General features: G+C 37.1%; 1 long non-coding RNA gene across 2 annotated transcripts; it reads right to left on the reverse strand.

Moving 5' to 3' along the window:
• Window positions 1-322: 322 nt before the first annotated feature.
• LOC138109184 (uncharacterized) lies at window positions 323-22,555 on the reverse strand. 2 transcript variants are annotated; one of them, XR_011150336.1, is made up of 5 exons: window positions 22,493-22,555; window positions 4,001-4,134; window positions 3,729-3,894; window positions 3,573-3,641; window positions 323-1,038 (listed from the first exon to the last, which is right to left on the reverse strand). It is a non-coding gene; the product is annotated as an uncharacterized lncRNA (long non-coding RNA). The 2 variants fall into 2 exon arrangements; XR_011150337.1 differs by lacking the exon at window positions 3,573-3,641.
• Window positions 22,556-22,623: the final 68 nt, after the last annotated feature.

The raw sequence follows: 22,623 nt of genomic DNA on the forward strand, positions 1-22,623 counted from the left end.
CAAACTCTTATGATTTTGTGATCGCTGTGCACCACGAGGGCCTCTGACCATGATACCACCCACAAGTCCTTATCTGGTTGAAAACAACATCTCCAGCAAGTTCCACACACTCCAGGAAACTACCAGACTATTTCCTCTCTGCTGGATTGCATTTCTGGCAGACGTCTGGGGTCAGAGTTCCCCATGGGAACAAGAAAATGTTTAGGAGACATTCTGAGTGTGTCCTCTCCATTTTTATGCAGTATCATGCTGTACTGCCAGACTAGGAAAATTTAATTTGAATCGTAACTCTCATTTAGTCAAATTTCTTGTCTGAGGAATGTAACAAATCTTGGAAGAGGTACTTGGACATTCAAACCCCACACTACTGCCATGAAGTCTTAGCTGACAAAACATGAAGTTAATGAATTGATTAATGCTGTTATCAGAGTGGGCTTACCCTTAGAAAATTCAACAGATCAGGGCACTAATTTTATGTCTTCTTTGCTAAATGAGGTCTGCAAGCTGTTAAAAATTCCCCCATCACACAGAGTTTCGTATCAGCCAGAAACAGATGGGCTTGTAGAATACTTTAATCAAACACTTAAGCAGATGCTAAGAAAATTCATCAGCAGTGAACCAAAACATTGGGATAAATTGTTACCTTTTGTTTAGTTTGTCTATTGGGAGGTCTCTTAATCATCAATTGGTTGTTCCTCATACCTTTCCTAAAATGCTCAAGAGGCAGACACTCTGAATTTGTGTTGTTTGCAAATTATCCGACATTTGGCATCCTCACATTTTCACCCAGATAACATCCTTCATAATTATATTGTTCAAATATGTAAATCAAGGCCCCAATACTGCAGATAGATCAACACAACGGGAAGGATACAACATGCACATGAATGACAGCAATAGTTCCAAACAGGCAATCTTTATGAAATTGTGAGGCTGTAGATGGATGAAGCTGAACAATTCTCAAAACAAAAGCAATGACACTGAGACGAAGGTAATTATTAGTCTGGCTTATGCTCCTCACAATCAACAACAGATTCCCTGCAAAAATTTAGAGTAGTGTTAGGACAGGGAACACACAGATTTGCACTTATTATTGTATCATGTGTGCTCATTTCCCAGATCTGAAAATTTTTCAGCAGATCTGGGATAAGTCATTCATGGGTAACAGGCAAAACACTTTTATGTTCAAGGTTGCTGGTTTAGGGTTTGGCATATGGGCCTGAACAGATCTCACAGCGACACACTCAGCCTGCTTTTGGGCCTGGAAAAATAAATTTTCATTACAATATTTTTGGTGCCTTGGGTTCTTTCTCATGCTGCTGGGTAGTAGAATGTCATTCCATTGAGCTATAATATCAAGCAGAGAAATAGTGCCACTGTATTTTGGATGACTAACAAGACATGAAATGTAGCTAAATCTTTCAATTCAGCTATTTAATTTTCAGTAATACACTGTATTTTACTACTCAGGAAGCTACCCAGCCACTGTGAGAAAGTTTAGCTGATGATTAAAATGTCTGCAGAAATACCAATGAAACAGTGTCAAGGAAAAACATATCTATATATATATATATACACACACAGACATATGGTCTTTAAGAGCCCCAGTTCTGTTGAAAATTATGGAAATGTAAAAAACTGTAAAATTTGGCTCAGTGGATTCTCCAAGAATATATCAAGTTGGATTAATGTGATCTATAGTTCAAATTATTCTTTGCCTACCAAAGGTTGTTGGCAAAGCTCATAAAAGTGTTGGTCAGCATCAAAATATCACAAGGATATTTTGACTATAAGAAGAAAATTTGTTCTATATTGCTCTAGGACAAACTTTTCAATTTTCACTCTCTATCCAAAGAGAAATCCTGCCAAATTTTTCTTTTACAAACATCACATTTTTTTGTTAGAATTCACATCTAATTAAGTTTAGTTCCAAAATGTTGTAGAGAAATTAGAAGAAACAAGAAGTTCTTCTCATTTTTATTGTGGTAAAATGTTGCAAGAGACAGGGAAGCAAATGGAGGAGAAGAAGGAGGAATAACTGCTCATTCAGCAAATATTCATGAATGATTCACGGATACTTTGGGTTACCATGAAATTGTAGTTTTTGGCACACAGCTAAAAATAAATGGAAACTAAAAGCAAAGCAAATGTCATAGAAGATCAGGTCATCAGGATAATAAATCTGAAGCCAAGTTTTGAAAGGAGATTTGGCACCTTTCAATGCACATTGGTAATGAAAGAGTGAAAAAAAATTAAATTCTAAATTCCTTTCAGAAAATGTAAAACCCAGCATCTTTCAGATTCAACTATTTTTTCCCCTCCTTTTTCTTAATTGTGTGAAAAAAGTATGCTGTATTGAGAATATCTATTTTCTCTCACTCCTTTTTCTGTATGTTTCCTTGCTTGAGATTTTCCTGTCCCCAGTATTTTCTGATGCTAAATATTTGAACTCACTTTAAAAGATCACAGAAGCTGTTTCCATTTCATTCTATTCCTGCTTCATTCTATTATTTAGTCTTATCTGGTTAAATAGAATTTTTGGTGGTGGGGGGGGTTTGATAGTCAACAAGAAAAAGTGATAGGGAAAAAAACCCCAAACTTGTATGTAACAGAATTGTGCCTACCTCAAAAAGGTTGCATAAGAATGTGTGATAAATACTACCTTTACCTCTTACTAAGGAGTGAAATTACTCTCAGAGGGCTTTTGAGCAGCTCTACATCCTGCTGTGAAGAGCTTAGTGCAGCTCTTGGTGGTGCAGCCCAGAGGGAAGCTCTTTGCACCTCACTGATGCTTTGAGCTGGGTAATTTTCTGTTTGAGCAGCAGCTCCACAGCCTGATTCAGTTCTCTCTAGGCTAGGAAAAATCAGCTGTACATCTCCATTTCTCTGGAAACAACATGAAAATGGATCTTGGATCTCTTGTGCAACATCTCTTCTGCATTGTCCAGGGGAACTGGCTGTAAAAATGGCTGTGTTCAGTCTGTCCCTTCTCCTAACTGCATGATTTGGGAAATTTTAAAGAAATACAGTAAAAAATGATCTTTCACCAGGTAAATTTAATCCTTTCAATTATGTGCAAATCACTTGTCACAATATGGCAATTATTTGCAATTATTTGGCTGCAATGATTTAGCTGAACTAAATCTTGACCATGCAAAAAAAACAATGACTTCACTATCTTTGTGCCATTAGAATTGTTTTCTTAGTCCTGGGTGTTATCTTTTTCTTTTGTTCCTTTTATGTAAAACTATCCTTGCAGGAAAGTTTCCAGTATGAGGAGCCCTGTCCACCAATATTAAACTGGCAAAGAACTAAAAGCACAGGAGATATCCTTTTTCTAACAGTGTTCATTCCAACACAGGGAATGAGAAATGAGACCTAACCTGCACTTCCTGACAGCTTCCCAAACTCTCCATCACCCAGGGCTAATCCAGCTAATTCCACATGGCATGAATTAGGGTGCAGTATAATAGGCAGCTGTAGACTCATCCATCCACCCATCTATCCCTGTCTCCCAGCATTCTTATGTCATGATGGGATCACAAGCAAGGCAGAGGAAGTTGTTCACATACCTTTTAAAATGGGATTATATTCTGTGTTAAATTACCAGGGAGAAATCAGAAGTGTTCCCTGACTGTGAGCTGGAGATGGAAACCAGACACATTCAGTCCAGAAGTTATTTGTACTCTTGAACAGTGAAGAAAAATAACACAATGAGCACAACTTACCTCAGGGTCAGGATAGCTTCTCTATTGTCCATCATTGCCACACAAGTGATTTTTCCAAATTAAATTCTAGAAACTGTTGTTAAAAGTTTTTAATTCTCTACAGGGAATTCTCTGGCCAATGGTATGCAGCAGCTGAGAGGATATTACAGGAGTCCTTTTCATGACCCTGTTCAGTTCATCCAGGAAAAAGTAGTAATCAGATGTATGGAAAAGGTTGGATTTGTAGGTAAGTCAAGCTACACATTTGTTTTTCAAATTTTCACCCTGTTTACCTCTTTCCTCCTTGTATGTGTGAATGCTGTGTTCAGCAGAGCTGGGTTTATTACTCTTCTCCATGCCATATTCCTGTTTACCTAAGAGGCTCTTGGCTTCATGCTGGGTAATCCAGTTGGACTTCTCAGGCATCCTGCTCTCACAATGGTTAACATTTAAAATACACAACTCAGCAAGCAAAGGAAAAAAAAACAGAAAAAAACCTGAAGTACTTGACTCCTTGCTTTAATTGCACATCAGAGGTTTTAATTTTAAATTCCCAAAAAAGTTATCTTTACTGTTTAGCTTACATGTTGCTTCCAGATTAAGATCTACTTTAAGAGCAGCTATCATTTTCCCTTTGTCGAATTTTTTTTTCATAATAACAGCCTTCAAAGTAGCTAAAAATATCCTTGTGATACAGCACAATAAATGTTTGCAGATATGAATCCTATTATAGTTTATGGTGATTAAAATGTGAAATAGGAGTCGGTATTTGGTCTTTGAGAGTTTTGCTGTAATTTGAAGCAGACAGACGTAACAGCGAATAATTATATTTATGTCCCTCTTACCTCAAGGCTTCAAAGTGTGATAGAGGTAACAATCATTTTTTTTCAAAAGGATGCTTAGAAGATATCAGATACTAGGTTTTTCCTCTTCTTTACTGTGTGTTTCATTAGCTATTCTGACCAACACACTAGCAAAGAAGGGGCTGAGATAGACAGTGGATGCTGATGTGTTTCCAAGAGAAGAAAAAGCATGAGGGCATCTTTCTTTCACAGGTTATCTATATAACTTTTTTTCCCTTCAACAGCATAAACACAAAAACATTAAATGTATTGTTTAAACTATAAAGACGGCTACATGCATTAGACTCTTATAAATCAGATTTCTTGGTTTATCTTTTGGTCTTGATTGTTTGATTTGTCATGGTTTTGGTTTGTTGGGATTTTGTTTTTTTTCATTTGGTTGTTGGTTGGGGTTTTGTTGGGGTTTTTTAAGGAAAAACCTCATACACATACCTCAAAAAGAACCCAAAGGATCTGTGCCAGCTGTGATCTCAGGAGAGCCCTAAGCATGCCCATTGATCTCTATCTACTCCAGGCTGTAACCAGCTGTAAAATACACTACACAGAAAAGATCTTTCTCTAAGCCATTCTTAAACACTCCCACAGAAGACTAATCAAAAGCTAACACAGCTTTCCTCCATAAATGTTCTGAGATATAAAGTGATTTCATTATTCATCTATGCAACTTTTACTTAGCACTGAGATGCTGTAGAAAACCTTGCACAGACAGAAAATTAAATGTGATTATCCTAAAGTTTTTGATTAATGCCTTTCAGACTTGTCATTTGGCCGTGACTGTGGAAATTTAGAACTTGGTTAACAGGTCCAATTTGAACATATATTTGATATTCAATGAAACAAACCATAATTTCAGGCATAAAGGTTCAGTTTTTTTGCCAGGTAGATGTACCTGAACTTGTCTGTCCTTTTCCTCAGTGTAGTGATAAGTGGATACGGGCTTTAAGGGGAGGAATTAAAAAAAAATGAACAAAAAGAAGCCCTTTCCTGGCTGCACAGCCACCACATGAAGCATCTACTTGTGCTGAGGGCTCCATGCCATGAATCCAACTCACTGGAAGGTGGTGGGAGTTTTTTAGGCACTGCCAGACAGCGTTGGCGTGGCCCCAAAACCCCACACTTGTGGTGCTTAAAAATACTTTGCACAAGGAGAGGATTATGGCAAGAGCTTTTTTAGACTCAGTCCAACCAACTCAAGCTGTGATAAGGGAAGCAGTTATTCCCCTCATCCAAATGCATGTGCTCAGGATAAAGAGAGACACAACCCTGGAATGGCAAAGTGGGAAAGTTTTAATTCTCCATGAAACACTTCCCAGTGTCTCAGTGTCTCACAGAAAGCTCCAGTCAACACTAGCACTTACCTGTGACATTCCACTTATTCTTATTGTTATATAAAACTGATAACAACATTTTAATACAAAGTTCAAACATAAAGTTACTCACCATTTAAATATAAACAGGTTAAACCAAAAAGAATGAGTTTAAATAGGTTGGTTTGTTTTTTTTTTAATGAAGTCAACATGAATTTGAAGTCATTTGCAATAATGCTGAATTTCTTTAATAAGCATTTATAAAAAAAAAATTTCAATTTCAATGAAATTTCTTTTTCCAAAAGACAACAGCACACCTAAAGGAAAGCAAACAAGAACTTACCATCTAAAAAATGAATATACATGGCATTTAGGGACATGGTTTTGTAGCAAACATGGCAGTGATGGGTTAATGGTTGAACTCAATAATTTAAAAGATCCTTTCCAACCTAAAAGATTCTCTGGTTTTATATCTTTGACAAGTAAGATACTCCAATGAGAGTGTGTAGAGTGTTACACTCTATTCCTTCCAATTTCTGTGCTCTTGGAAATTTGTTAATGTATCCTTCAGCTTTCATTCTCTCACAGTTTTCTCAAAGGTTATAAAATCACATTGACAGTAGTGTTTATTTTAATGAACACCCACACAGAACAAAACTGGTCTAAGCTCTCTGGGTATGTCTTATCAGTACATTCAAACACACTGAAAAAAAATGGCCCCTCTAAGGAAAAGGAAAAATTCTCATTCATTTAAGAGCCTCTATTCATCATGACAGTGAGAAAAATAACTACAATATCAGCTTTCAAGACACACTCATTAAAAACAGGTAAACTGTATTTAAATAGATGGATTTATTTTAGGGTAACAGGGCAAGGATTCAAAATGCTACAAGATAAAGCTGAATTTTCATGTGCCAGTTTTGGCTGCAGAGCATCAGCATCTGGAAAGTTTTATATGGGGTTTGTTGGGTATTTTCTTGTTGCAAGAGGTCCTCTTGCAACTAACCTGGAATCTGGTTTAGGACAGAGTCTGTGTTATTTTTAATATATAACAATTCATAGTTGTCTTTTTTTGGTTTCTTTGTGGGGGAGGGGTGTTTCTTATAACCTTTTACCCAGTCAATTGCAGCAAACAGTAATCAATAGGTATAATGATTATTAGAACTGCAGTTGTTGCTACCAGGTCATATCTACTCCTATACAAAAATCCCATGAAGGTTTAGCATGGGAGTATGCCAGATTTTTTGGTAAGGTAGATTGACTCCATTCCCATAGAAAAAAAAGATTTTTGTTATAAATTAATTAGTTCAAGTCTGAGATGCACTGAGTGATTTTAGGACACATCACTGTGGTTCTCTGTGCTATCAGATCCATTGTGAAAAAGGCTGTGTGTAGGCAGATAAATCAAGGAAGAAGTAGAGCTTTTATTATAAATCTCATAAATGTCTGCCATTTACCACTTCATTGACACATTGAAGGGAGTATCTGCAAAAACTGAGTTTAATAATATTTCAGTATATGTTGCTGGCTCATTTGCACCCTGCCATGTTCAATACTGCAGTTTTAGAAGTTCAGGGTGTCAGAAACGGATAAACTCCACGTTGAAGCTATATACCCTTGTTTATTGGCTTACAAATAAAAGCCTATTATTAAATCCAGAACTAGCATCATTGCCAAAAGTGAAAGTGAATAATCTGACACAAAGAAGACAATTCTGAAAGTTAGAGTTCCTATGGCAACACTGACTTGGACAACCTGCCACAAAAATGAATATTTTCTCTATTCCTTTATGGTTGGAGGTGCAGGTAGGGAGAACACTGCTGGGATAAACATGGTCAAACACCCACAGCCTATGTGATTAAATATGCTTTGATATCACACACAAGCCTGTGAAGCCCAGGTTTTTAAACATGTTCAGAAAGCTGTGAGAAGCACACAGCTGAGAACTAATGCACAGATTCTGTGCCTTATCCTCTCATGGAGTATAAATCAGTTTATACTCACACACACACCGTTCAGCTTAGTACATATACTTACCATCCAATTCCTACGCTGTTTTAATTTCAATTTAAGAGACGCTTTTGCAATCAGATATAGAGCTTGCTCTGTTCTTTTAATCTCATTTACTTCATTTCTCAGGAGGATTTTTTCTTGGAAATCAGCACTGAGAAAGTATTTGAGAGGGGTTTACCTTCATGTAATTAATTACTTCCGGTATCTGAGGTGTGTTGCAGTGTAAACCAAGAATAAAGGCCTCTTTATCAGGTGTTTTAATCAAAACCTTGCAGCACTGATGTATCTCCATCAAGAAAGCCATCTCCATGATCCCAAAGTTCTGCTAAGGTTCTTAGAGAGAATTCAGTATGCACAGTGTAAGACAGGCGTGGAAATATTTAACAAGTGTGATAAAAAGCATCTGAATGCCAAATATTTTACAACTGTAATTTTGAGGCACACAGTGCAAGTCTTGTCAACTGTATACCTCTGCTTAAATCTTCCCTCAGGATTTTCTGTGTGCATGTCACCAAGACAGTTCCAGAATTATAATTTTAAAACATTTTACAGTCAAATAGTGTGGTCTTTGCCAAATATCTGAAAGCCTGTGGGATCTGAAAACCTGCTCATTTGCCAGCATGCTCTGTATCCCAAGATGGTCTAAATCTACAAAACTTGGGGAATACTTTGACCTTGAAATTTAAGATGGAACCTTACAGCCCATATTAGAAGATCTTGATATCAAGCCACAGATATGATACTAATTCACACAAGCTTTGCCCATTTTAACTGACCCGTTATGATGTACATCCAAATCTTCATATTGTAACATCCCTTTTCCAAGGGCACCTTTGCTCCCAGAGCCAATATTCTGTGCTTAAACTGTTCAAACAGCAGGACCTTGTCTCCCAAGTAGGATCTCATCTCTGCAGTATTTTATCACAATTCTTTGAGACTAGTGAGAAACTGTATAATCTAACAGGAAAATGAGTTGTGAAACACCATACCTGGAATTGTTATACCTTCTCCAAAGGATTATTTCTGCAGGATTAAACTAAGGCTACTGAATTCCATCAGTACTGAAACTTCTATCAGCTGAGGCCCTGGCTCTTTTCCCTGAAGTTTTCCCTCTCCTTCCCAGAAGTGTCAGCTGATATCAGATTATAGTTCCAGTAGCACCATTGACTTGTCAGCAAATGAACAATAGCCCAGCACTGTAGCTCCTGCCAGTGACTGCCAAGAAGATGAACTTGGGTTTTCTTGTATATTAGTAAATCCTGAGACCTATGGGCAGCTGACCTTCAGTGTCTATGAAAATTGTCCGTGCATGAGTGGAAGATCTACATTTACCTCCATGGCATTTCTGGGTGTGAGAGAGTCAGTTTAAGAACAAACTAATATTCCTCCACTGCTTGCCTGCAATGCCCCTTGTGGTCTCTTCTAGAGCAGATCTCATGGCATTTGCCAGGAGGGGGGAAAATATTGAAATTTTACAAATGGAATGCATTTGAGAATGTCCTCAGAACATATTATATCAACCTATTTTTTGCAGACAGGCAGAGATTCCTTTCTTGATAGGCCACAAACATCATCCTGACACAAGCAGGCATGATTTGTGGACGGTTGGAACTCAAGCAGTTTGAACTGCATCTAGAGACAGGTTTGGATGGACAGGGCTTTAAAGTTGTTCTCAGAACCAGCCTACACCAAAAGCACTGCTTCCAAAACATCACTTCAGGCAAGAAAAGTTAGTGATATACCTGTTTTAAATGCCTTTCTGGACAGAAGAGTCTATTTTCCTTTCTCTAAAGGATTGCAATCTGCAAGGCAAAGTTTATAGACACAATTCTTAAAAACACCACTTGGTTTACAATTTAGCTTGAGAGAATCAGCACATGAAATACAAAACAAGGAGGCAAAAAGCGTGGCCTTCTAGGTGAGACAAGTGGTTTTAAGAAATGCAAAAAAAAACATTTTCAAAGCTTTTTATTGTCTGAAGTGTCTTTTAGACTGTTCAAATGGTAAAATCTCCTACCACTCCTTAAAGTGCTGGAGGTACTAAGCATTAGATATACAGATCACATAATATATACAGATCTAGCTACCTTACTCTTCTAACAGTGTCAGATCTTGAAAGAACTTTTGCCTTTAATATGTTAATATTCTTCAGCAACACCAGCATGTATCTAAATCCTACTTTCCTTCATATCTCTCCTCTCTTCCTGTGCTTTACTGGCTTCATGCATTTTGGGAGGAGAATGTAATACTAATAATCATCTCAAACAAAATCTGCTATGGCCACTTCCAGCTCATGCAGAGGTGGTTTGAGGTACAATGTGTGGCTTCAAAAGAAATCCTGTATTGTAGGACAAGACCTTTTAGAGACACCTGTAAACCCAGCTTTGGAATTGCCCTGCAATGTCATTTAGCTTCTCAGTACCTCTCCAAGTCCTCGTGGAAATACAAGGATGATCAAAGGTACAGGATGCTATCAGCATGATGAGTGTATAATAGACCAGCTCTTTTCAGCCCGGATACAAAGATGAGCAAAGAAGTACATGACAGATGCCATCAGTGGCACATAAAAGATAAAAAGATAAGTCATTCATTGTCTCTTTCAATGGAATGAAATATAAAGCAGGCAGATCCAAAATAAGCCTGCATTTTCAAAGTGGAGAGTTAAAGGAGTACTCCTTGCCACAGGCAGTTGTGCATCAAACTTTTAGAAGTATTGGAAAGGCAATTGATAAAGTTGAAGATATTAATAAAATAAATAATTCACTGTGGGCTATTAAGTAAAGGAACTTCTGCTGGTTAGAGGGACTCTGAACAGAAATTTCATCAAGCTGGGGGAAAACATTCAGAAAAGAATCATAGCTGAGTTCTCCCACTCCTATACTTTATTCCACTTACCAAATATGGTCACGGTGTGTGACAGAATACAAGGTTAGATGTACATTTCCTCTGATGCTGTATAGCTATTGCCTTAGTGCCACTGTGTGGAAAAGTACCCCACCCTGCCTGGAAAATATAACCAAATGCTCATGTCAGGAATAGATTTTTCTGAATGCTCTGCAAACTCATTTGAAGTATGAAATATTACTAAAGCATGCTCATTGACAAAGAAGTACACACTTCTTTTCCCATTTTGTCCTTGTGTAGATTCTGTATGAAACAACCTGACCAGACACTTTGTACAGTTAAAAGAAGACTGTTCAGGACCTGGAAATATAGTCTCTTAATCCAATGAAGAGATTATTTCAAAATCTTGTTGATAAATTTATAAACTGGTTAAGAGTTTCTTTTCTATTGTAATGACGTACAACTCCTAATCCCAGAGGATAGCAGAACCAACATTAACCTAATTTCCACCTTTAAACCAGACAGGTGTTTGCAATGTACCAGAGACCCCCAACAAAGGGATCCATCAGATATTATCATAACATTTAACAGGTCTGTTGTCACACACTACTGGTACCACTCAGCAACTAGAACAGCAGACTGGGGGAATACACTTGGTCCTGTCACCAAGTCTTGCTTAAAGAAAGTTGCAAAGGAACTCCCAAAACAAGATTGAAGCGGTCTGATGCTGAAAACTGAAAGCACAGAATGAAACACTATCCCTACTTAGCCCAGTGTGTCACTATTTTCAAAAGAGATAGAATACGCTTGGAAATTTAATTAGAATTTGCTGACATTAAACCAAGTTACAGTTGACTGAGATCAAGTAAATCTCATTTCTTAGTGAAAAGAGCCCAAGATCTTGTATTTCTCCTCTACTGAAATCTAGAACTTTTTAGCTCTACCTCAGGACTGAAAATTCTGTGAGGTGAAAAGTACAGGACTATACCAGTGATGCCTTTTCCTGGTCTTAAAATCAAGAGTCACACACGGTTAGAAGGGGAAAAGGGATTTTACCTAGGTATTTATTTTAAGGATCCTTAGGTGTACACGTCCAGGTCATGTGCATCGAGATGTACCCCACCGAGTCTATCTCTCCCTTTGTCTTCTGTCTCCCCCCTGACCCTTCCCCAACATTGGGTATAACATTATAGGTTTTACTAATTAGCATATCTATCAAAGATTCCCCAATGAGAGGCTCAAGTGAGCCCCCTCCCCAAGGAACCTTCCCCTGGATGGTTCTATCTTGGTTTGCAGAATGTGTTCTGGAGAGGACCTTGGGCTCTGGGGCACACTGATCTCCAGCTACAAAGCTTCTAAAATGTTGAGTCTCTTAGCTTAACAAACAAGTCCAATAATGTAGGGAAAAAGCACTAGGAATACAGAAGTTGTAAAAAGGTATAACAGGGGTATAAAGGAAAGGGCAAAAATCTTAATGGCATCACCAGTACCGATTGCTCCTTTTTGCGTGGTTTTTTTTTCCCCAGTTCTCTAGGAGGCTTTATCTAGAGAAAGTCAATATTGGGTTAGAATACACATAAGTAATCTTTTTAAAAAAATATTATTAAATAATTTTTTTTCTTCATATTTCCTGGCCCGGCAACTGTTTATGTTATTTGGTTTCCTGCAGGGCAAGTGGAATTCGAATAATGGAGAAGTTGGAGGCACAGTCACTGCATGGCAATATGGTTTTGCTTGTTAATGTAAGTTAAAGGACTATCACCTCTGTCATACATAAACTCTGCTGGTAGAGCCATTGCTCAGCGATGGAAGTGAATGTCTTTTAAGTGGTTAATCTTTAAAATAAGTTCTTCAGCATTCAAAATACATAACTGGTAAAATTGTACTCATCTTGTAAATAAAATTGGGTCACAAGCCATAATATCCCTTATGTCTTAAAAAGTCCTCTACTTATATGGTAACTGTGCACAGACTAGATTAATCCTGCTTTAAAAAAGGGTACCAGGACCCTGGAAACTTTAGCTCAAGGATTCTGTCATTACAGAATTCAGCAGTACTGATGCCAACCTTAATATGTCTTACTGTTATATGACAGTGTCAGAGAAAAATTTCCCCAAATGGCAAAAAAAAACCATTCACGTATCTCCATTTTTCAGTGGAGGACATTGCTCAAGTAGGTGTCCAGCTACAGAAAGTGCCAACAAATTATTTAACAAATTGCTGTGAATGTGCATCTGAGGAGTTCTCAATGTCACATACTCAGAATGTGAACCAGTAAGTGATAAGATTATTGGACCTAATAAAGAAACATTGGTTGAATTTTTCCATGAGCCGAACTGCACAGGAGGATAAATCATTATGAGGTACCCTTTGGCACAAAGAACATTGTTAATTTATGAACTGTCCAGCTATCAACTCAAAGCTAGCTCTTCAAGCTCCCATAAGTTGGATATTGGAAATGATAGACTTGCTCTTTAAAAATGACTGTGCTAGCATGTGCATGACTTAAAGCACCTCAGAAAATTCGGATGAGAAGGAGGGAGTTTATTCTTCTCAATACCTTGTATTGTAAGAATAGAACTTAGGCTCAAATGGCTGCCTGCAACATTTCTCAGCATTATAGTAATGACAGAAACTACCAGAATCAAACTATCTGTGTTGCTATCATGAAGGCCAAAAGCTTCAGAAATCCTTGGAATAATTTCTCATATCTCTACTCCCTCTTCTCTCTCAATTTTCCCACCATTTCTCCTCTTGCTCTTTTAATGAATCTTTATTTAATAGTTGAGGAATGAGTAGACCCCCATTCAAAGCTTAAGTTCCTGCATAAAAATACAGGAAAAAGTCATATGACCAGTTCTGTGCTCCCTGACAAAACCCCAAAATAACAAATTTCAACCTAGTGTGTTGGACACAAACTTGATCTTTTCATGTTCATACATTGTGCATGGATCAGTCTTATTTATTAGCAGACAGGTAGATTCTTGCATTACAGTTGAAGTGACAATTCCCTTAGCATTCAAAGCAGACACTTATGGAATTAGCTGACAATAGAGCTTGTGTTTATATGCATGGGATGCATTTACACTTATAACTATGTCATGATCTGCAACATCAGTTAATGTGAAAATTATGCATTTAGGTTTAACACTGTATAAATGCCAGACAGGCAGAATGGAAAAGTCCATTTAGCTTCTTAAGTACAGCCCACAAAGGCAGTTTAGCATTTTTAGTTAACAACTACATTATTAATAACTTTTTGTGCTTTTATTATAGAAATGGTTAGAAAAAGCCATTTGACACTTTGAATATGATGAACAATTCCACCTGCTCTCCACTCTTTGTTTGTATTGCAAGGCTGTGCTTTTATTGCAAAGCTATTTACTACCAATATGCTTGCTATAACATCCTGTGTTATTATCTTTGCTACAAATAACCAAGGATGTTCATATCACTACATTAACCACCATTCTCTGACCCTGAAGAGCTGCAAGTCTTTCCAAGACAATGTGTTTTTCTTTGTACAGAAATTATAAGTATAGTACCACTTTGAAAGAAAGAAAAACATTCCTCTGGAATAACTTGCCTCATCATAGCATCCTAAAAACCACACCAGTCAAGCAGTCATACTATTTCTATCCTGATCTTAAAAACACAACTGGTTATATAGGAGTTTATCTATAGGAGAATTTTCAGAGCACAGGGTTTAAATAATTCTTGTAACCAATTCTGTCAGCTGCAGAAGCACAAATGAATGAGCCAAGATGACACATTCCCACGTTTGGCAGCTGCTAATAAACCTGTGGGATTTCCATTATTCAGGTGAGTATCTGCACAGATAACCATGATTGTGAATGCAGTTCCTCTCACTCATTAAAATTTGTGAGCGAAGGAAATAAAATGTCGATGTCTAAACCACTCCGTAAGCCAAAGTTTAAAATGGACATTGTGAGAATATTTCTGAAATAAAAGCAAGCTACAGTAGAAGAGTCTGTTGCAGAATTAATAGTAAAGAGGAATCTATTGGACATGAGTGAAGCTGCAACGTGAGTGAAAAGGGTTCTAGGAAGGAAAATAACCAAGTAAGGAGCATTCTGGCTAATGCACCACAGACAAAAAGGAAGGGCCAGCAGAAGCTAATCTGCCATCTGTGCCAGTCTCAGCCATTATGCCAACTGGTCACCAGCAGAGTAAGACTGTTTTACATTAGTCTTAGTTTGGTTATGCTGAATGATTTTTGTATCAATGTGTCAAAATAACTTCATGTAGAAAGTCTTGGTATTTCACCACTATTCCCTCTGATGAGCACATCCTTTTAGGCTATTACAATAATCTGCTGCTGCTATCACCACTAGTTTTTCTTCTACCATTTACAGAAGTAAAAGTGAGTTTGGGTTATTTAGGCAGAAATAGTGATTGTATAATCTAAGTATTTGATTTTCTCAGCTGGAGGGGAAAGTCCTGGGAACCCAGTCCTCTGCCAGTGTGATTTACCTAATGATTACTTCATGGAACATGGATGTTTATGAAAAAAACCTTTCTAGTAAAAAATGAAAAAAAAATCTGAGCTGGTATCTTAACTTCTAAGTCACATAAACTTTAGGTCCAATACATGCAAATGAATAATTTTTTGCAATATTTCATTTAAAAAACTCTGCAATTCCCTGTTTGCAAGCACACATGCATGGGCATTGTCAAAACAAATAAAACATATTCAGTTTCATTCATTTATATATTTTATATAATCCCACAATTTTTTTTTCAGTTAATGGATAGCAAATCCACATCTTTTTGTACTTATGCTAGTGCATAAATAAAGCTGTTCCTACTTAGAATTCCAATTCCTAAATAATTCCCTTCACAAATAACCTTGATTTCAAAGCAGTTAAATTCAACCTAGGGTTATAAAACATGCATTATTTATTTTACCTATGACTGCTAAATGCAATTTAATCTGGTTATAAAGGGGGAATTCAGTTTTATTTAACTTTTCTTAACAAAGATCCCTATGTTGCAGAATGTTTTACCTTGAAATTGTCACCCTTGCCTCTTAAAAAGAACCCAGAGAGAGAAAAACTCTCCTCAGACGTAGCAGCAGTCATACAGCATTTATTGTTGGGCTCTATAATCATATTTTCTAACCATTATTAATTTGTAATTAAGAAGCAATGAGCAAAAATTATTGCAAGGTTTCATTTCTGCCCCAATTAACATTTTGGATTTTGCTTTGGGGTCTTCATTACAAGCAAGTTGTCAAACTAAATGATGTGGCAAGTTATCTATATTTAGCAACCTATAATTTTAGCTTGTGTTTTACTAGTTGAAAACATGAGCAACTGACATCACTGCAGACAACAGGAAAGAAGAATGAACTAATATAAATATCCCCAACAGCATGCATTAATCTTCTGTGACTAAAACCCTCTGCCTGACCTTTCTTTGAAAACAGAAAGATTTCCAAACTGATTAAACCTAGAGGCAAGGCTGTTTTGCATATACCTTGTAAAAAGCCCCAAGCTGCCCAAAACTTTAGTCTAAAATTTAGCTGTGATCGAATTCTTCCTAGATAGTCATGCACCAGCCTGGAATTCTTCCAATTTTATTCCTCAGAATCTGATAAACTTGGAGTCCAGTTTTCATAAATCAGAAGTGAGCTTGCATTTACCTGGTTTCATCAGGTGTTCATAAATCATTCTAGAAAACGGGGTTCTGTTTATACTACTGAGTTCAGTGGAGCTTTGCTGTTAGAAACAAGCCAGGGTACTCATCTGCTCTGAGTGGACAATGTCACACCAGGAGTACATTCTAGCATTAATTCTAACATTAATTGGTAATTCATTAAGCTTAGCTTTGCCATCAATTAAGTTTAATTTTACCCAGGTATCCTCCAATGTGTTCAGAGGCCCAACCACATATCTCATTGCTTTAGGCCTTATTCCTACAACTTCTGAAGTACAAAAGAGCTCACAAATATATGGTGGGTAAAATGTAGGTAGAAACAATCACAGCAACTTTGATGCCCAAGAAGCTCAAAAATCTGTGCAGAGGTTAAAAGCAACTGTTTAGATCTGGAGAAGTCAATTTTAGTCTGATTCATCTGAAGTCACAGCAAGCTCCACTCCTGCCTCCAACATAACAAGTACTGAATAAAAGAGTACGTCTGTACTCAACATTTTTCCAAGCTGCTGAATGGCTTTACATGGTCAATGCAATTCCCATCATAATTTTCCCTCAGAACTAACTCAATCTGGAAGTTAGTTTGAAGCCTCATTTCTGAGAACTTTAGCCCAAGTATTACACTACAGTTAATTCAAACAAGAAGAAATCATTCCATTTAAGATACTAACAAGAGTCAGAAATCTTCATTGGGTCAATAGCAGGACATAGCACTACTCAGTGGGACTCACTGAACAGAAAAGTGTCTTCTTACTCTGAAGTGATTGATTAACATAAAAAAGGAATTAAAATTCATACAGGTTCGGATATTTTTGAGGTGGAATCTGGCTTCTTTGTCCAGCTGGAGGCAGAATATATCCACCCTTGCTAACAAAGAATATTACAAAAAGCACTGCTAAACATAGGATTAACACTGAAACTGTTTTTTCCATTATTACTTGCAACTAGCGTAAGTTGACAGACACATGGGAGATATCCAGTGTTTTTCCAAATACTAGTTGTAATACTTTGTAATAAAATTGTTTATGTGAGATGTTGGCATAATTGCTTACAGATACAAATTAAGACATTATTTCCTAAGCTGTGCAGAGCTGAAATCCTATGGCATAAAAGCAGGAGTAAATAAATACTGCAATATATTTTGTAGAACATTTTAATGCACCATGTGTCCCATAAATCAGAACAAATGCACTACTCCCCTTGCTTCCTGGATTTACTCCTACAGAAGATAGGGTTACCTAAACTACAATCCTGTCCTGAACTTAATCCTTTGTATTTTATCTCCATAGGTCTCACCAAGTGTATGAAATAAGGCATTGAGTCTTATTGAAGTTGATGGGGGGGAAAAAGCTTAAAAGCTAGAACTGGATAAAGCTAAATCAAGCCAATGAGCACCAGAAAATCTGCTTGAAGTCAAAGTGCCTTTGCCAACCTTTTTGACAGCTTAATATTCCAAATATTCAAACTTGAATCCTTAGAAATATGTAGAAAATGTCTCCTGTCCATAGTCAGACTTCTCAGAGAAAAGTTGTTTGTTTTTTACACAGGTAATGTTTAACTCTCTTGATCTACCTAGCTGCAAGGATCTGAACATCTCTTCATAGCAGCTTTGTGAGACTTCCATGAGTATAATACTGTATTACCAGGTGGCAGTTCCCACAATGTTCCCATTGCCCCCAAAGAACCCCTTCCAAAAAACAAGTCTGGCTTCTGAATGGTTGTGAATTTCTACTTAATGACTGGCATTTTGCAAAGCAACATACAATTCTGAATAAATCAAACCAGAATTATTGTTTGACCTTGAATCAAAGTTCCCTAACAGAGCTTCTGTCCACATGCTGAAACTCTCTTTTTTCCTCAGACTGTCAGAATAGAATTTGCTTCTCTTTTGAACCAGTAATGGTGCTGGGCAGTAACTCTAAGTGGCAATTCTATGCACTTAGTCTCTCTAGGAAGCCTCTTTTAAGCTCGAGAATGAGCTGATCATTCAATATTTCTGTCATAAAGATACTTCCAGACTCTTTCTGTGTAGATACAGTGACCAAAAGAACAGTGCTGAAGGTCTCATCACAGGTAAAAAACTACTAACAATGGAGCAATATCCAACCTATATCAACCACCAGAGCTAAGCTCTACATACCTTATGTTTCCAGCTTTTGGACCATCAACTTGGCTGCTCACATTCCTCAAGATAACGAGAAATAAGTTGTATCCTGATTATCCAAGTACTGTTACTCAGGAGCAGCATATTTATATGAACTTCTCATAAGACATGAAGTAAGGAAGCTGCTTCAAAAGACCTAATGCCAATTTAAATGAACATAAAAATATTGAAATATCTATTTTCTGCTACTTAATAAAGCAAAAAGCAACTAAAAAGCTGCTATAGTTTGCCTATCCCCTGTTGTAGCCATTTGATAGAACAGCAAGGAGATGCAGAGCTTGAGTCCCAACTTCCACTCAAAGCATTGGCAATGAAGCTGGCTAGAAAATAGGGCTTTTTGATTTGTGGTTATGATTATGCCCAAATCAGGCTAAGCAAATAAAATAATTACTCTGAACAACAACAACAACAACAAAATCCTGTTTTTCTGGAAATATTAATATCACCTTTCAGCATATTTGAGCTCCAGTTTAGTACCCCAGACCAGGCTTTGGAAGTGATCTGGATATCCTAACCACACAGCCCATCAGCTGCTGATTCACAGTTGGCAAATGTTACTAAGACTGATGAAAGCTTTATTTAAAATTTTAGAGGGGGTATTGACATTGATCTTAGAGTTAGGCTAGGAAAAAGTCAAATAAGATTAATCACTATATCTTAACTAACTTACTGATGTTGGCAAATATGTTACTGTAGCATAACATGATGATGAACTTCCTTCACTGTGATACAACCAGGAGAGGTATCTCCAAATACCATTTTACAGAGAAAATTATGACATACCATATATTCAATAATGTCCCATGCAATTTTATATTTCTTATTTTGGTTGCCCAAACTAACAATTCAAATAAGTTATTTATGATAATAAGCTTCATCTAAATTATGTTTTTGTAGTTATTTGATGTTTCCTAATAAATGCAGTAAGCCAGGACAAAAAAAGATTAATCAAATATATTATCTTTTACAGGTTATTTTACTCATATAATAAAAAAATAACAGATGACCGTGAATTAATCATTAGATGCACTTTTCCTTTTGATTATGCATCTGCTATCCAGCTTGATAAGACAAAAATCATCAGATACAAAGGCGTTAGGACAAAAATGATTATAATTAAGTTTAACATAGCCAGAAGCCAACCCTTCATTACAGTACTGAAGAAATTTCATGTTAATGAGAAGGCACATCTTCTAGACAGTTTCACAGCTTTAGAAAATAAGAATTCCTTTTCCTTCTAGGCAAACAAACAACAATGACAAAGTAATTTTCCAAGTTCTGAGGTCCTGCCAGGACCTGCCTACAGCTGCTATATCTGAATTACCAGATCACTTTTCCTGCTTTAGATTCGGATTTCAGATTTATTTCACTTGTAGGCACCACATTAAGAATCTTGTTATTCCAAATGGTAGTTGCCACTTCATTTTGCAGTTTTGTTCTTATTTGGATATTACTTAGAAGACATCTACAAACCAGGAGTAAACATCCTGTGCTATGGATTATTACTGTATGCCTCTGCTTGGTTCTTTGATGGTATAATTTATAAAAGCATAGTGTTTAATATGAATTCTTGTTCTCATCTTATTTCCACTACTCCCACATTCAGCTCCAATGCATTTTTACCCTAACTGCATATGAAATTATCTGCACAACTTGGTTGTGGTTTTTCTTTTTGGTGCGTTTTTCTTTTGTTGTTGTTCCTGCTCTGTTGGTTTTGGGGGTTGTTTTTTCCTTAGATTATAGACACAAAGGATGCTATGGAAAAACATACCAAAAATTTGATCAAGTCAAGATAAATGACATCCAAAAAACAACCCCAAAAAGTTTACCCACAGTTTATCCTTAAATCCACATTTCCCATTGGCAGTCACCTTCCTTTTGCTCATGTACCTGATTTTGACTTTCAAGAACACTTTTCCAAGGAATTGAATTTTAAGAGATTTATATCCTTTTGTGTTCTTTTCTGACACTTCAGTCTTTAACAAGGTGAGCACAACAACTGCCCTTTTCAGCCATTAAAACCCTCCTTATCTCCCTCTGCTGGTTCCAAACCTTATTAAATACTGGGAAACATCCACAGCCCTGAGAGATTTAAGTTTTATACAGGAGTATCTTTCCCATTAAAAGAAATCCCTCAGAGCTGCTGTCCCTCCACCCAGCTGGTCTGCAGATAGACTGGATAACACTAAGCTTGAAATTTCTTATTTGTACAATCACAGAATGGTTTGGGTTGGAAAGAATTATTGGGATCAATTAAAGAACTGTACAAGCAATAGGCCTAGAAGCAAAAGGCCTGTGTGTGAGAAAAAACTGTCCATGGGAAAGTCCCTGTGTGAAAAATAACAAGCAGGGCTGAGAACAAAGAAGGAGTTTTTGAAACGGTGCAGCTGTCCTGATAAGCTGTGCTAACCGGGAGTGAACGAGGGGAGACACTGAATTCTTTTAATCATAACATGACTATGGAAGCTTGCTAATGTAGTCCAATTATGTAGAAGTAGAAATGGGTTTTGATAAGCTTTAAGCCAGTTAGGAGTTAACAAGCTGGTATACTATATAAGTGCCTTTGGATTGCTAATAAATGGAGTTTTGCTCTTATCAACCATATTGGTTGGACTGCTTCTCTCCCCCCACTGGGGCCCAGGCTTCTCATCTTGTTATGCTTCTAACAGGAAAGGACCTTAAAAGTAATTTCCTTCTCAACCCCCTCCCATGGGTAGGGACACTTTCCACTAGACCAGGTTGCTCAGAGCACCATCCAACCTTTGTGAAGGCCATCAGCTGGCCTGATGACCTTGCAGAATCGTCCTCTGACCACGAACTGATCATCATATACTCCTGAGATGTGAGGAGGAACTAGAAAGCAGAAGCAAGCCAAGAGAAGCAGGGAGGTCAACTGTTGGATAACTGCTGTGGACAGGATGCGAACGTTAAGATGGGATGTTAGAACTGACAACTGTGCAAGAAACTGAAACTAATTAATGAGTTATTGCCATGCCATTTTTGGAAATAACACTATGCTATTTTTAGAACAGTATTTATATCAAAACAGTATAAGTGTAGTTGATGTGACAATAAAGCCAGACAAAGACAATGACTTCCTTGCATGAAAACTTGTGTCATTCTTTGTCTGCCTCGATAGTAGCTAGCATGCTACAAGTGGTGGCCCCGACGTGATCCGGACAGCCAACAGCCTTCACACAACCTGGCATTGGACACTTCCACGGATTCACTGCTGGTCAATAATGCAGCCTTTTCTGGCCTACACCATCCTCATAAAAAAATTGTGGAATAATAAAGAGCAGCTGGACCTCAGTAAGTTGCTCTTTCTAAAGACACACAGAACTCAAGATATGAGACCACACTGCCATTTCTAGACAGGGAATACCTCTGCTGTTACTACTCACAAAAATAGCCAATTATTCTCTGGCAAAATTCAAAAGACTAAATAAGCAGGTGAGACTGTCCTAGTTAATTTTTCTTATCTTTTTTCATAGCCCTGATAAACAGAATTCAGTGCAGCAGGAAATATCACATAGGTATCTATTAAGATTACACATGTGAAAGAGATTAGATTTAGATAAATGAAGATTAGAGCAGATTTTGTAAACCTAGATCTACTTTATAATTTGTAAGAAGGTGCAGATTACACATATCCAGACAACACAGAAATATCTCAGTATTAGGAATAATAAGTTCAATAATTAAAAAAGAAATTCCATACCATAACAAATTACAGCTTCCTGAATAACTACTATTGGAACTAAGGAAAAAAGAAGAGGGGAAAAAGTAAATCTCATAAACTTCAAGAAGTAAGAGATTTAGGTAGTTAGATTTTGGTACCTGACTTCTTTAACCTTTTTCTACTAACAGAACAAGAACTTCTAATGAAATACAGGCTTTAGGAAAGAAAATACCTACAGAAATACTCAAGCACTTCTACATTTTATCTCTTTTCTTCTCTCCTCTGCTAGTATCCCACAGTGCTCAAAAATGCTTTACTGAGCTGCTCTGTATTATATAGGGACATCGACTTCTCCCACTTCCAGCAG

The sequence above is a fragment of the Aphelocoma coerulescens genome, chromosome 4 (assembly GCF_041296385.1).
Source record: "Aphelocoma coerulescens isolate FSJ_1873_10779 chromosome 4, UR_Acoe_1.0, whole genome shotgun sequence".
Classification (NCBI taxonomy): domain Eukaryota; kingdom Metazoa; phylum Chordata; class Aves; order Passeriformes; family Corvidae; genus Aphelocoma; species Aphelocoma coerulescens.